Source organism: Capsicum annuum, chromosome 1 (genome assembly GCF_002878395.1).
Source record: "Capsicum annuum cultivar UCD-10X-F1 chromosome 1, UCD10Xv1.1, whole genome shotgun sequence".
Taxonomy (NCBI): domain Eukaryota; kingdom Viridiplantae; phylum Streptophyta; class Magnoliopsida; order Solanales; family Solanaceae; genus Capsicum; species Capsicum annuum.
This window is the reverse complement of record NC_061111.1, coordinates 156,515,279-156,527,971: the sequence shown is the minus strand read 5'-3', so window position 1 is coordinate 156,527,971 and position 12,693 is coordinate 156,515,279.

Here is a 12,693-nt window from a genome sequence, read left to right as displayed (position 1 = left end):
TAAGAATATACATAATAATGAGAATCCAAGGCGTAGTACACTTCAAAGAATGTCAACTTTATTTAGATTGTATTTTGTAATGCTTCTCTTAGAAAATGATCCTTAAACATCTAAAGAAGTGTTGTCTCCTTCAGACTCATCCTTTTACAAAGAAGTAGTCAATAGAGAGATTAATTCAATCGTGAGCAACTATACGTGGGAGTTGGTTGATCTTCCTTCAAGAAATAAACCTTTAGGTTCTAAATAGATCTTCAAAAGGAAAATGAAAGCAGGTGGTACTGTTGAAAAATACAAGACAAAACTTATAGTGAAAGGCTTCAAACAAAAGGAAGGTATTGATTATTTTGATACATACTCACCTGTAATGAGAATAACATCAATTCGGATGTTAGTCGCCTTGGTGCCAGTATATGGTCTTGAAATCCATCAAATGGATGTGAAAACAATATTCCTAAATGGAGAGTTGGAGAAAGAGATTTACATAGAACAGCCTGGGGTTTTGTGGTTTCTTGTAAAGAAAAAAAGGTGTGTAAACTTGTTAAGTCACTTTATGGACTAAAACAAGCACCCAAACAGTGGAACACAAAGTCTGACCAAACCATGTTGGCAAATGGCTTTAAGATAAATGAATGTGATAAATGTGTTTACATTAAAGACACATCAAATCACAGAGTCACTGTTTTTTTATATACGGATGACATGCTGATCATCAGTAAAGACATTTCTGATATAAATGCTATAAAATGAATACTTGAGAGCAAGTTTGATATGAAAGACCTTGGAGTTGTGGATGTGATCTTAGGCATAAGAATCCATAAAACTCTATAAGAGTTGGCGTTGTCACAGTCTCATTACATTTAAAAGGTACTTGACAAGTTCAAGTATTTTGATTTAGATATTGTCAAGACTCCATTAGACGTGAGCTTTGCACTTCAAAAGAATGAAGGTGAAAGTGACTCACGGTTGGACTACGTAAGAGTGTTGGAATGTTTAATGTATATCATGAATTGTACATGGCCATACATAGCATGTACTATTAGTAAATTGAGTTGGTACACGAGTAATCCCAATAAAACTCATTAGATGGCAATGAAAAGAGTTTTAGGGTATCTTAAATACACTCAAGACTCTGATTTCCATTATAATAAACATCCAACAGTCATTGAAGGATATAATGATGAAAATTGAATCACCAGATCGAATGAAGTAAAATCCATGAGTGGATATATATTTACGTTAGGTGGAGGAGTAGTCTCTTGATAATCATCCAAATAGACATGTATTACCCGCTCTACAATAAAATCTAAATTATCACATTAGATAAAGCTAGTGAAGAAGCTAAATGGCTCCAAAATTTCTTAGAAGATATTCTTTATTAGCCTAAACTATTGACATCAGTATGTATACACTGTAATAGCCAAATAATAATAGGTAGAGTAGGGATCATAATGTATAATGCTAAATCTTATCATATAAGACAGAGATACAATACTATTAGAGAACTACTCTCTAGTGAAATTATTATTGTTGTCTATGTGAATTCAAAGTATAATGTGTTGGATTCACTTACAAAAGGCCTATCTAGAGAGGGAGTTGAGAGATCATTGAAGAAAATGGGTTTAAGGGACTAGGACAAGTCACCATGTCAGTAATACTACCTAGCAGACTGGAGATCTCAAGAGCTAGGTTCAAGGAGATCAAACAAAGTTGTGACTAACAGTTCAACATTATCAATATACTCAACTCACTCTCATGATGAAGATAATGTTCAAAGAACAAGGATAAGACTTATGTTTTGAAGCTTTTTAATGATTCTTAAGTTTGGCAGGTTTGACCAAATAGTTTGATCTATAAGATTAAACGTTTAGGAATCGCCTATGTGAGGGTGAAGTGGAATCCGCTTCAAGGAGAATGTTAGTAAAGGCCTATTCTCTACGATCTCATGAAACCAAGACATGTTCATGGATGAAACGAACAAAACCGTGAGAATCATAAATGTAAAAGGTTGGTTGCGTAACTTGTATTTTCTAGGTGTACATTAAAGTTTGATGGTTCAAAGGTATCAAATCTATCGATTGACCGAGTGCATCTGATGCACGTTCACTACGAAAAGTTCAAAAGAAAACCTACTTTTCCAGATGCAATTAGTCTTTGTTTGTTGATCACATACTTTTCCGTAAATGTTTTGTTAAAATAGACATTCTCCATTCTTGTGGGGGATTGTTGGGTTTTTTAAGAGACGTAAATGGAAAATGAATAGGTATTTTTTTTTAAAAGACACCAAGAGAAAGGATGCAATTTGAATAGACACCTTTTTGAATTAAATGGTTATGACCTTTCAAATGGATTATAACTTTTTCAAAGAGTTGCACCTTTCTGAACCATTGTTTCTATTCATGAAGCAACATCTTGATGGTTAGAAATACCTAAATTTTTCCTTAGGTAAAGACAATTGTTTTAGTAGAAAAACAATATTCGTCTTCTTATTCTAAAAACTCTCGTGTGATCATCAAATCATTGAGTGTGTTCGAAGTTTCTAAAAATTTGAGGTACCGCTATCTTCAAAAAGATAATCATTTTATCCTAGGAATAAAGATTTCATAATCTTGGGTACTTGAGGGGAATAAATTCTTTAAGGACACACCATGTCTTTGGTGGACTTGATTCTACAATTTTCTACTTCATCTTCTTTCTTAAAGTTGATAAACACTTCATTTTGATAGTTCATTTGATTATTCATTTGGACTTATGTTTGAAGTTCTTATAACTTTATTATAGTTCTTGAAAGTTGTTCTTAAACTTAGTATTGAAATTCAAGTTGAAACATACAGATTTTTGTACCCGAAACAATAAAATTATGGTACAAAATTGTGGTACTTTCTATATATGTCTCTTTAGTAATTTGAAAAATGCATCAAAGTCTAATTCTTCCTTTATTTCATCGTTTTAAAATTTTTGTTACCTTAGTTTTGATTTGTCTTTAGTTCACTACCCTATTTTTATCTTTGCATCAATGTAATGGTCAATAGTTATATTTCATTTGCACTTTTTATGTTTGGCAAGTTGCACGTATCATTCAAAGAATGCATGTTTGATTCTAATATGATTTTGTAAGATGTTATAATCAAGGTGGGTATAAGGTATTTAGATGAAACTTGTACTTTCTTTGTTGATGTTGCAATATCAATCCATGGACATGTAAATTTTTTTTTTTATTGTTGGAGATTATTGATTAAGAACTCCTCACTATTTTTCAATTTTTGATAATTTGTTCCTTTTTCTTTTGACTTTTCAATCTATACTACGAGTTTGAATTTGTATAGGATACACAGACCTTTGCCTTTTTCCATATTTCAAGTTAAGTTTTGCATATGCTTGTAGTTATTTTCTCTTGTATATGAAAGTTATTTGTTCAGGTGCATGTACTAATATAGTCATGGTTGTTGATGATATTTTTTTTTAGAGATTTTTTTGGGTGAAATACATAGGCAACACTTCAAATTTGTTTAATTTTTCTACTTATACACTTGTACTTAGCCCTTCACCTATTGAACACTTGATTTTTATAGAAAATGTGCCAGGTAAACGGAATCAGCAATGTGTGTGCACTACATTAAATTTGAGAGCATGATATGTTAAACTTTTTATTTTTTATTTTTTTACTTAAATCTCTTTATCTTTTTCATATTTTTTAGTCTCTTCTTTCACATTATTTTTTAAAAAGAATAATCTTTTTTTTTTCTTTTTTGTCTTAATAAACTGCTCTCTTTCACCACTTCACCGCCGCTAGTCTACCATTCCACCCTCATATATTTATAATCTTTCTTCACTTGATAAGTCTTTTAGAAATTGCAAAAGGCATTAAACTAATGATGAACTGGGTGTCAGAAATTAGATAATGTCCATAAAAAAACATCTTTGGGATTGGAGTTCTGACGAAATGGGTGTGAAAATTTAAGAAAAAAGTGTATGATTAACGGTAGATTGATGAAGAATGAATTTGGGACAAACATTTCAACATATAAATTTAATTTCAACCAATCAAAAATTTCAATTTCAACAGCTAGAATCAAAGAACGACTAATCACATCATTAACAACTAAAATTCTTATATTTTTCTCCGTACATTATCGTTGCTCACCCACCCATTTTTTATCGTTTATACGTTGCTCTTCTATTTTTTCTTTATTATGTTGAATATCATTTTTTTCATTCGACCCACTTCTCATTTTCAAATGATGAAGATTGTTCATCACGTAAAATTTTGTATATAAAAAACTATTAAAAGAGTTAGAAGAAGAGGGGGCGGCAATGGGAAAGGGATAGTTTTCAGGGAAAAAGAAGGGGATAGGATTGGGTAAGTTGCAATGGGAGGTGGGGTGGGGGTGTATAGGTGGGGTTTTCCTTTATTTATTTTATATTAAAATTTTATATTTATGATTAGTTATTTTAAGTTAAAATAAAATGTTATAGTCTTAACTTGATTTGTAACTTTGTTAAATCATCTGCGTATATATTACACACATTTTACATTTTTGGTTAGCTGGTGTTGAATAGTCACACCTTCTATAGAAATTAAGTGCTCAATAGGTGCACAACTAAGTATAAGTATCTAAGTAGAAAAATCAAACAAGTTTAAGGGATTGCACATGTATTCCACTTTTTTATAGGTATGCTACAACATACACAACTATAATCTTCATCGAGAAACGCCATACATCAATCATTCAGCAACATGAAAGGTATACTCCTTCAATTATACAAGGTTTGTACTCTCTATGTATGTGTTCGTATGTTTGCGTGTCACTTTTTATTAGAGAAAAGACATTAAAACTCTTCTAAACATGTTTGCTTAACTTGAGAAAATTGAAGAAATGTTGTCTTTTAAGTTTGTTTTTGAGTATTGGTGACTTTGACTAAATAAAAGGGTCAAACATTAAATTAAAATTTGATTAAGTTAACTAGGAACTTAATTAATATTTTTAAAACTTTCTAATTATTTTAAAAATACAAATCAACCCACACCAAAAAATCCCCCCCCCCCCTCTCTCTCAAACTTCTCCCAACTGTTCTGTAAATCATCATTAATAGATCAATGATCTTTAATCTCTGGTGACTTTCAACCTGTGGTGATAATATTTTTGAGTTTTTTGTAATTTTTAACAGCATTCTTCAGCGACTTATAGCGACAACAACTTTGAGTTCTTCATCGTTCTTTTTAGACTTTCATAGGAAACAATTAGGGCTTTTCAGTAATGAAGAAAAAGAGGAACTTGAGTTAACTTCTCTTCTAGTATGGGTTAACAATTTTAATATTTGTTTCTAAAAAATAAAATGAGGACTCAAGATATTTCTAATTTGTGGTATTTCTTCTCTTAATATGATTTATGTAAATATGGTATCTTTTTGGAGTAAAATATGATTTTTTATTGTTACTGTAGTTCTTGTTCTCGAACATTAATGTAAAAATAGTGAAACTTAAATTTTAAATTTTTTTGGAGACATCTATTGAGACCAAATCTAACAACTATTGATTTGTTGGTGTTTATTGTATTTTTTGAACTGTTGTGTTGTTTGTGTTTGTACAGTATTGGTGTTGTTGTTGGGTGTGTTGAACTATTGGGTTGTTCTTGGGGGTAAATGTTGATGTTCTTGGTGTGTGTGTGTTGGTGGTGTTGATTTATTTGTGTTGTGTTGTTGATTTTCTCTTATTTTTTTCAATAGACGAACCATCTGTTGCAATAGATGAACCATCTATTGAAAAAAAATGAAGCAATTATTCCAACAGATGACTTATCTATTGCAACAGATGGATTATCTATTGGATGAAATACTTATAGTTATTTCAACAGATGACTGTCAAGACTTTTGATTTCTTCTAACAGATGGGTAATTTGTTGGAAGAAATCTAAATAATATTGAAACTATTTTATTTCTTCCAACAGATCATTCATATGTTGTATCAGATGAGTGATCTTTTGCAACAAATCAGTAATCTGTTGTAATATATTAGTAATCTATTGGAAGAAATCAAAATGGTATTGAAATTGTTTTTATTATTTCCAAAAAATCATTCATCTGTTACAACACATGAGTGGTCTGTTAGAACTATTACTTTACTATGCTGTACTTATTAGATTTAGTGTTATCCTTTTTGTAATGATGCATAAATCAGTTATAATCTTTTTGATTTTTCTCTTATTTTTAATTAATATAAATCTCAAAAGAAAAGAACGTGAATCAAGTCCAAGTAAAGGAATAAGTGAAGTAGCTAGTCTACATTCACCATGGTATGAGCTTGTTGTAAAAGCGATATGTCAATCAGAAGAAGAAGTAAAAAAATGAACATGAGGAAGAAGAAAGCTTCAAAAGAGATGTTGCATTTAGTTGAAAAGGTCAACATGATGCAAATGCCAATATTGATCCTAATACCCTTCCACTGAAAAGTTTGTCAAAACCTTCAGTATTGATAGTTTTCTTGTGACAATATAGTGTGATAATGCCACAAATTTAACTAGTGATTGTGTAGTAAAGTCATTCATGGAAAAATCTTTTGATACCTTCAGAAAAATACTTTTAGAACAAAAATTGGATGCTTATTTCAGGGACAACTGCCTTGGGCAATATCTTGGTTTGTCGGAAGATAATAATGCCCGTTTCCAAATGACCATGGTATATGGTCTTCTCAAACGTATGTTTATGTATGAAAATAAAGATAAGATAGATGAGGTGTTAATAAATTACTATGGCATGCCAGTTTATTTTGGTTGGAAGGAGTTTCCCATAGTTATCCTCCTTCTCAACCTATACCTGTTGTAACACAAAAAAAATACCCTGCATACAAAAGGGCAAGTCAAGTGATGGTGATGACTTGTTGTCCCTTGTTGGTCCAAGCTTCAAAAACATAAATTTGATAGAAGAGTTGAAAGTAAAATACATTCAAAGAAGCACAAATAATCATTATGCTTGGTTTGGTTTGTATATAATATTCTTTAGGTGAGAGACGTTAACAACAACATACCACTTGGTTCAATAAAGCTCTCTGAAGATCTTGAGGCATTTAACGACTATCCTTGGGGTAATGAAAGCCTCAAAATCAAAATGACTATCAAATATTTGTTGACTTTGTTAACGCCAAAGACAATAAACTTATATGTATTTTCATAGGATTTCATGGTAAATAATTAAAACACCCCAGATTTTTTGCCCTAAAAAATTCTCTCACTGCCTTGGTCACGACTCATGGTGACGAGTCGTGGGATGTGGTTGTGGGTCGTATAGACCCTGAGCGTAACCAAAATAGAAACTTAGTGGCAAGGTTCTGCTCTGAGTTCGAGTGGCTTATTGTGAGACGTGAGGATATGTTATGAGTCGTAGGCTTAAATCATACTATATCCAGTGTTTGGTTTATTTGGGTTCTGTGTTGCTCACGAGTAGGACCCTACGAGTCGTAGGGTCATGTTATAAGTTGGAAGGTTGAGTTGTATGATGGGAAGTATGTAGTGGTCCTAGTCACTATCTTGGTTACGACTCTTGGTCATGAGTCGTAAGTTGTGGGTACGATTCAAGAGGGTGACTCATAACCAAGGCCAATGCCTTTCCAGCTTTTAAGTTGGGAACACTTTAGACATTTCCCACTTAAAATCCTTTAGACCCCATATACATAAAAAACTTTTAGGGCATTCATTCAATACTTTAACGAATTAAACACTCCTAAATTCTCTCTCAAACTCTCTGTTCAAGTAAAAGCTTGGGTTTTAAATGGTTGGTCAATTAGGGCTCTAAAGGGTGGTTTCTCTTTGTACTTCTTGGCGTTTAAGGTATGTTACTCTTCCCACATTGTTTATTTTGTAAAATCATGAGTTTTAGAGTATTGTTCATGAGATTATTATTTGGTTTTGAAATAAAGGTTAGGGGTTTTAAATGATATGAATTGAATAACTTTTCTCATGGCGTGTATATATGATTTCCATGCTTTTAATATGGTTTTGAACTTATGGGTGCATGGTTATGGTGAATGAACCAAGGAATTGTGATTTTCCCAAACTTGTGGCTTTTGAAATAGCTATAACCCCAACTCCATAATATGTAATTGGTTCTAGTTATAAGGACTATGGAAATTTATAACATTGAACTAGTCTTGAGATATTGCAAAACATAAAAGGATATTTGAAATACAATGGTATGATTTAATGAAAAAAGGGAGTCAGTGTTCCTAAATGCATATTAATGAAAAAAGGGAGTTATTTTCCCTAAGTTAATGAAAATTGTTTTGGCATAATGTGTTACCTTGCAAGAGTAGTTGGTATGACGATACCAACATTGTATGCGTTATGGTGGAATATGGTTAAATAAATGGGAATGTGTGATACTTGTTTTAATTGGGCTTTAATAAAGGTTGTGTAGCTGAGTTGTGAAAGTAGAGGTCCAAGTACTGATACTGGAAACCATGTTTGTCGACGTAGGGGTCAAAGTGACCAGGGAGGTTCGAGTACCCCTTATTTTTATTTCATGATTAGGGAGGTTTGAGTTCCCCATAAATCATTATATAATCGGGTGCTTAAGTCACCTTGGTATATGTTGGAGGGTTTGAGTCCCCCATATTCATATATATGAGATTATTCTCCGATTCGTGTGGCTACACACACTAAGGCCCGACCAAGGGGTGAGAGTTGGAGCCCATATAGCCCGTGGGTACTATTATAATAATGGTTGAGCTACATAATCCAGGCTAAAGTTTTTAAGAGCATGTTAAGCCTTGTTCCCTATCCCAACATGTGATATATATATATATATATGTTTGTACATTTCATTATGTGTGTTGGCTTTTGAATAATTTTAAACTATTGATCATATCATTATGTTATCTTTATCCCTGAGTTACATGCTAGCATTCACCTCGCTAACCATCTTCGGATGTTGTATCCGCACGCAATGCCAGAACTAGTCATACTTCTACTTTTTCTGCTCAGTGACATGGATTTAGGATCAGCTAGTGAGTTAGCTTAAAGTGGTGAGGTTTCATACTTTATAAGACCAATTTCATGTTTATGGTTTTCTTTATATTTTGACTATTTCTTTAGACTTAGTTTTTGGCTATGGTTAGGGGCATTTCCCGATCAGATATTTTTTTTATTAGAGGCTTTGTTTGCACTACTATTAGTATGAGCGGTGTTGGTATCGGTATTGGGATTGGTATTGGTATTGGTATTACCATTGATGCCAGTATCAGTAAGTTTTGGTTGTTGACTTATTTTTATGCCTTGAAAGTAGTATTTCATTATCTTGTTATATGTTCAAAACTTATCCTACTTTGGGTGTGGTGTGTCGAGTTTGGTTAGGTACAAAGGGTGATCTCCGATCCACATGGGACTTAAGATACCCGTTATGAATAGGCCCTGGTTTAGGTTGTGACAAAAGTGGTATCAGAGCCTTGGTTTGGTGTCATTGGGTGTCCAACAAAGCCCTGTTGAGTAGAGTCTCTTTTATAAGTGTGTAGCACGCCATACTTATAAGGGAGAGGATACGAGACATTTAGGAATATTTCCTTTTTTTGTTATTTTGTTTCAATCTTTAGAATCTAAGGTTTTGAGTCTCTCCCTTGTTTGTTAGTTGTTCAGATCATGCCTCACCGACGATCTAAAGCTCATGTAAACTCCTTTATCCCAGTTGAGGACAATGTTGATGGTACACACTCTGCTTATGGGGTACAGAAGGGGTCTAGTTCCTGATTACCCTCTTGGAATTCCATCGATCCCCTCTAGTCCTCCTCAACCTCCTTAGGCTAATATGTGGAATGTAAAATTTCTTTAGTCTATTCACATGTTGGCTCAGTTGGTAGCTTCTCAGTTTGAGCTTGTGGCTTCTGTTACTCCATCTTTAAAGGCCACAAGGGTTGGCCAATATATGAGGTTGAGCCTTCCTATATTCACTAGTGTTAAGGTTGAGGAAGATCCTTAAGGTTTTATTAATAAGATCGAGAAGATATTCTACATTATGCATGCTACTAATGTGGAGGGTGAGGAATTTGTTTCCTATCAACTAAAATATGCAACATACCAATGGTATGAGGAATGGGAATAGACAGAGTTAACAATGTTGAGTTAGCCCTGTGGGATGATTTCTCTAGTAATTTTCTTGGACCGCTTATTTCCTTAAGAATTAAGGAAGGTGAAGGCAGAAGAGTTTGTTAATCTAAAGCAAGGCAGGATGGTGATTAAGGAGTATGCCTTGAAATTCCATCAGTTGACCCAATATGTAAGGAAGGATGAGAAAATTTGCTTCTGGATTATCCCGTGACTTGATTTTAAAAAGTAAACCTGCCTTATTGAACAAGGATATAGACATTTCTATATTGGTTATGTATATGCAGTAGGTTGAGGAAGAAAAAAGAAGTTGGCTAAAATCGGAGAGAAGCAGAATAAGAAGTTTAGATTTTCTAATCAAGGTAAAGGTCAGCAGTAGAGTAGTAGAGATAGTGGAAAGTAGTCTAAGAATAAGTGGGGGAGTTCTGGTTCCTACTCTACATCCATTGCTTCTTATCCAAAGCTATTGGGTGACCGTCGTTCTTAGCATAATAGTGGGTTTAGGGCGCACGGTGCCTAATCTCAAGCTGGTGGGGCTCAGTTCGCTCCATCATATCCTATTTGTAGATTTTGCGGATAAGTGCACAGTGAGTTTTGTGAATAATGGATGAACAAGTATTTTAAATATGGTCAGGTTGGTCACTTATAGAGTAATTTTCCTTCTAAGGTTGCTTCAGAGACAAATAAGATTTCTGTTGCCACTTCATCAGCTCCTGCACTAAAGGGTGTTGCTTCTGCTTCAAGTACAGATACTGGTCGAAATCGCTTGTATGCTCTTGCTACTCGCCAAGACTTTGAGGTATCTCTCGATATTGTCACTGGTATGTTACGACTCTTTTCTCTTGATATGTATTGCTTTCTTGATCTGGGGTCTACCCTTTCTTATGTGACCTCATTTGAGGCAGTGCATTTTGGTTTCGGTCCTGAGTATATCCCTAATCCCTATGTTGTTTATACCTTGGTGGGTGACTCTATGGTTGCTAGAAGAGTATATAGGGGTTGTGTGGTATCTGTTGGTGGTAGAGAAACTCTAGTAGATCTGATAGAGTTAGACACGTTTGATTTTGATGTCATATTGAGGATAGATTGGTTGAATTAGTGTTATGCCTCTTTAGATTATCGAATCCATAAGGTCATGTTTAAATTTCCTAATGAACCGATCATTGAGTAGGAAGAGGGTTCTCTAGTGCCTAAAGAAAGGTTCATATCATATCTTAGAGCCAGGAAGTTGATTTCCAAGAGATATCTCTATCATTTGGTCCTGGATAAAGATTCTAACTCGGAGGGTCCTTCATTGTAATTTATTCCTGTGATTAATAAATTTCCCAAGGTTTTTCCTGGTGTCCTTCCCTATATGGAGATTGACTTTGGGATTGACCTTGTTTTGAACAATTATCCTATCTCTATCCCTCCCTATAGAATGGCTCCGACTGAGTTAAACGAGCTTAAAGAGCAGTTGAATGATCTCCTTGACAAAGATTTTATCCATCCTAGTGTGTCTTTGTGGAGTGCTCCTATTTTGTTTTTGTGTAAAAAGGATGGTTCCCTTCAAATATGCATAGATTATCGTTAGTTAAATAAGGTTATGGTGAAGAATAAGTATTCTCTTTCTCGGATTAATGATTTGCTTGACCATCTTTAGGGCTCTAAATATTTCTCCAAGATAAATCTTCCGTTTGAGTATCATTAGTTAAAGATTAGGGAAATGGATATCCCAAATACTGCCTTCCGAACCCGGTATAGTAACTATAAATTTTTAGTCATGTCTTTTGGATTACTAATTCCCTAGCGGCATTCATGGACTTGATGAATGGGGTCTTTCATCATTTTCTGGATTTATTGTTATCATGTTTATAGATGATATCCTGAGGTATTCCAAGAGTGAGGCAGATCATGTCGATTACCTTTGTATCATATTGTAAACCTTAAAAGATCAACAATTATATGGTGAGTTTTAAAGTGCAAGTTCTGGTTGAAGGCTGTTACTTTTCTGGGTCATGTCATTTCTAGTGAAGGGATCATGGTGGATCCACAGAAAGTTACAGTGGTTAAGAAGTGACCTAGGCCCATAACTCCACCTGAAATTTGGAGCTTTTTAGGTTTAGTCGGTTACTATAGAAGGTTTGTGGAAAGTTTCTTAACTATAGCTACCCCATTGACTAAGTTGACCCAGAATAAGGTGAAGTTTTTATGGTCAGATGCTTATGAGGGTAGTTTTGAGAAGCTAAAAGATAAGTTGACTTCAGATCTGGTTTTGACTTGCGTGAAGAAACTGATGGTTTTGTTATCTATTGTGATGCGTCCCATGTAGGACTTGGTTATGTTTTGATACAGCATGGTAGGGTGGTGGCCTATGCTTCTAGACAGTTGAAAGTTTATGAAAAGAATTACCTGACTCATGATTTGGAGTTGTTAGCTTTGGTGTTCACATTGAAGATCTGCCATCACTATTTGTATGGAGTCTATATGGATATCTTTTCTGATCAAACGAGCCCGAAATATATGTTCACTCAAAAGGATATGAAGCTCTCGCAAACAAGATAACTTGAGTTGCTGAAAAACTACGACATGAGTCTCCACTATCATCCAGGTAAAGCTAATATAGTTG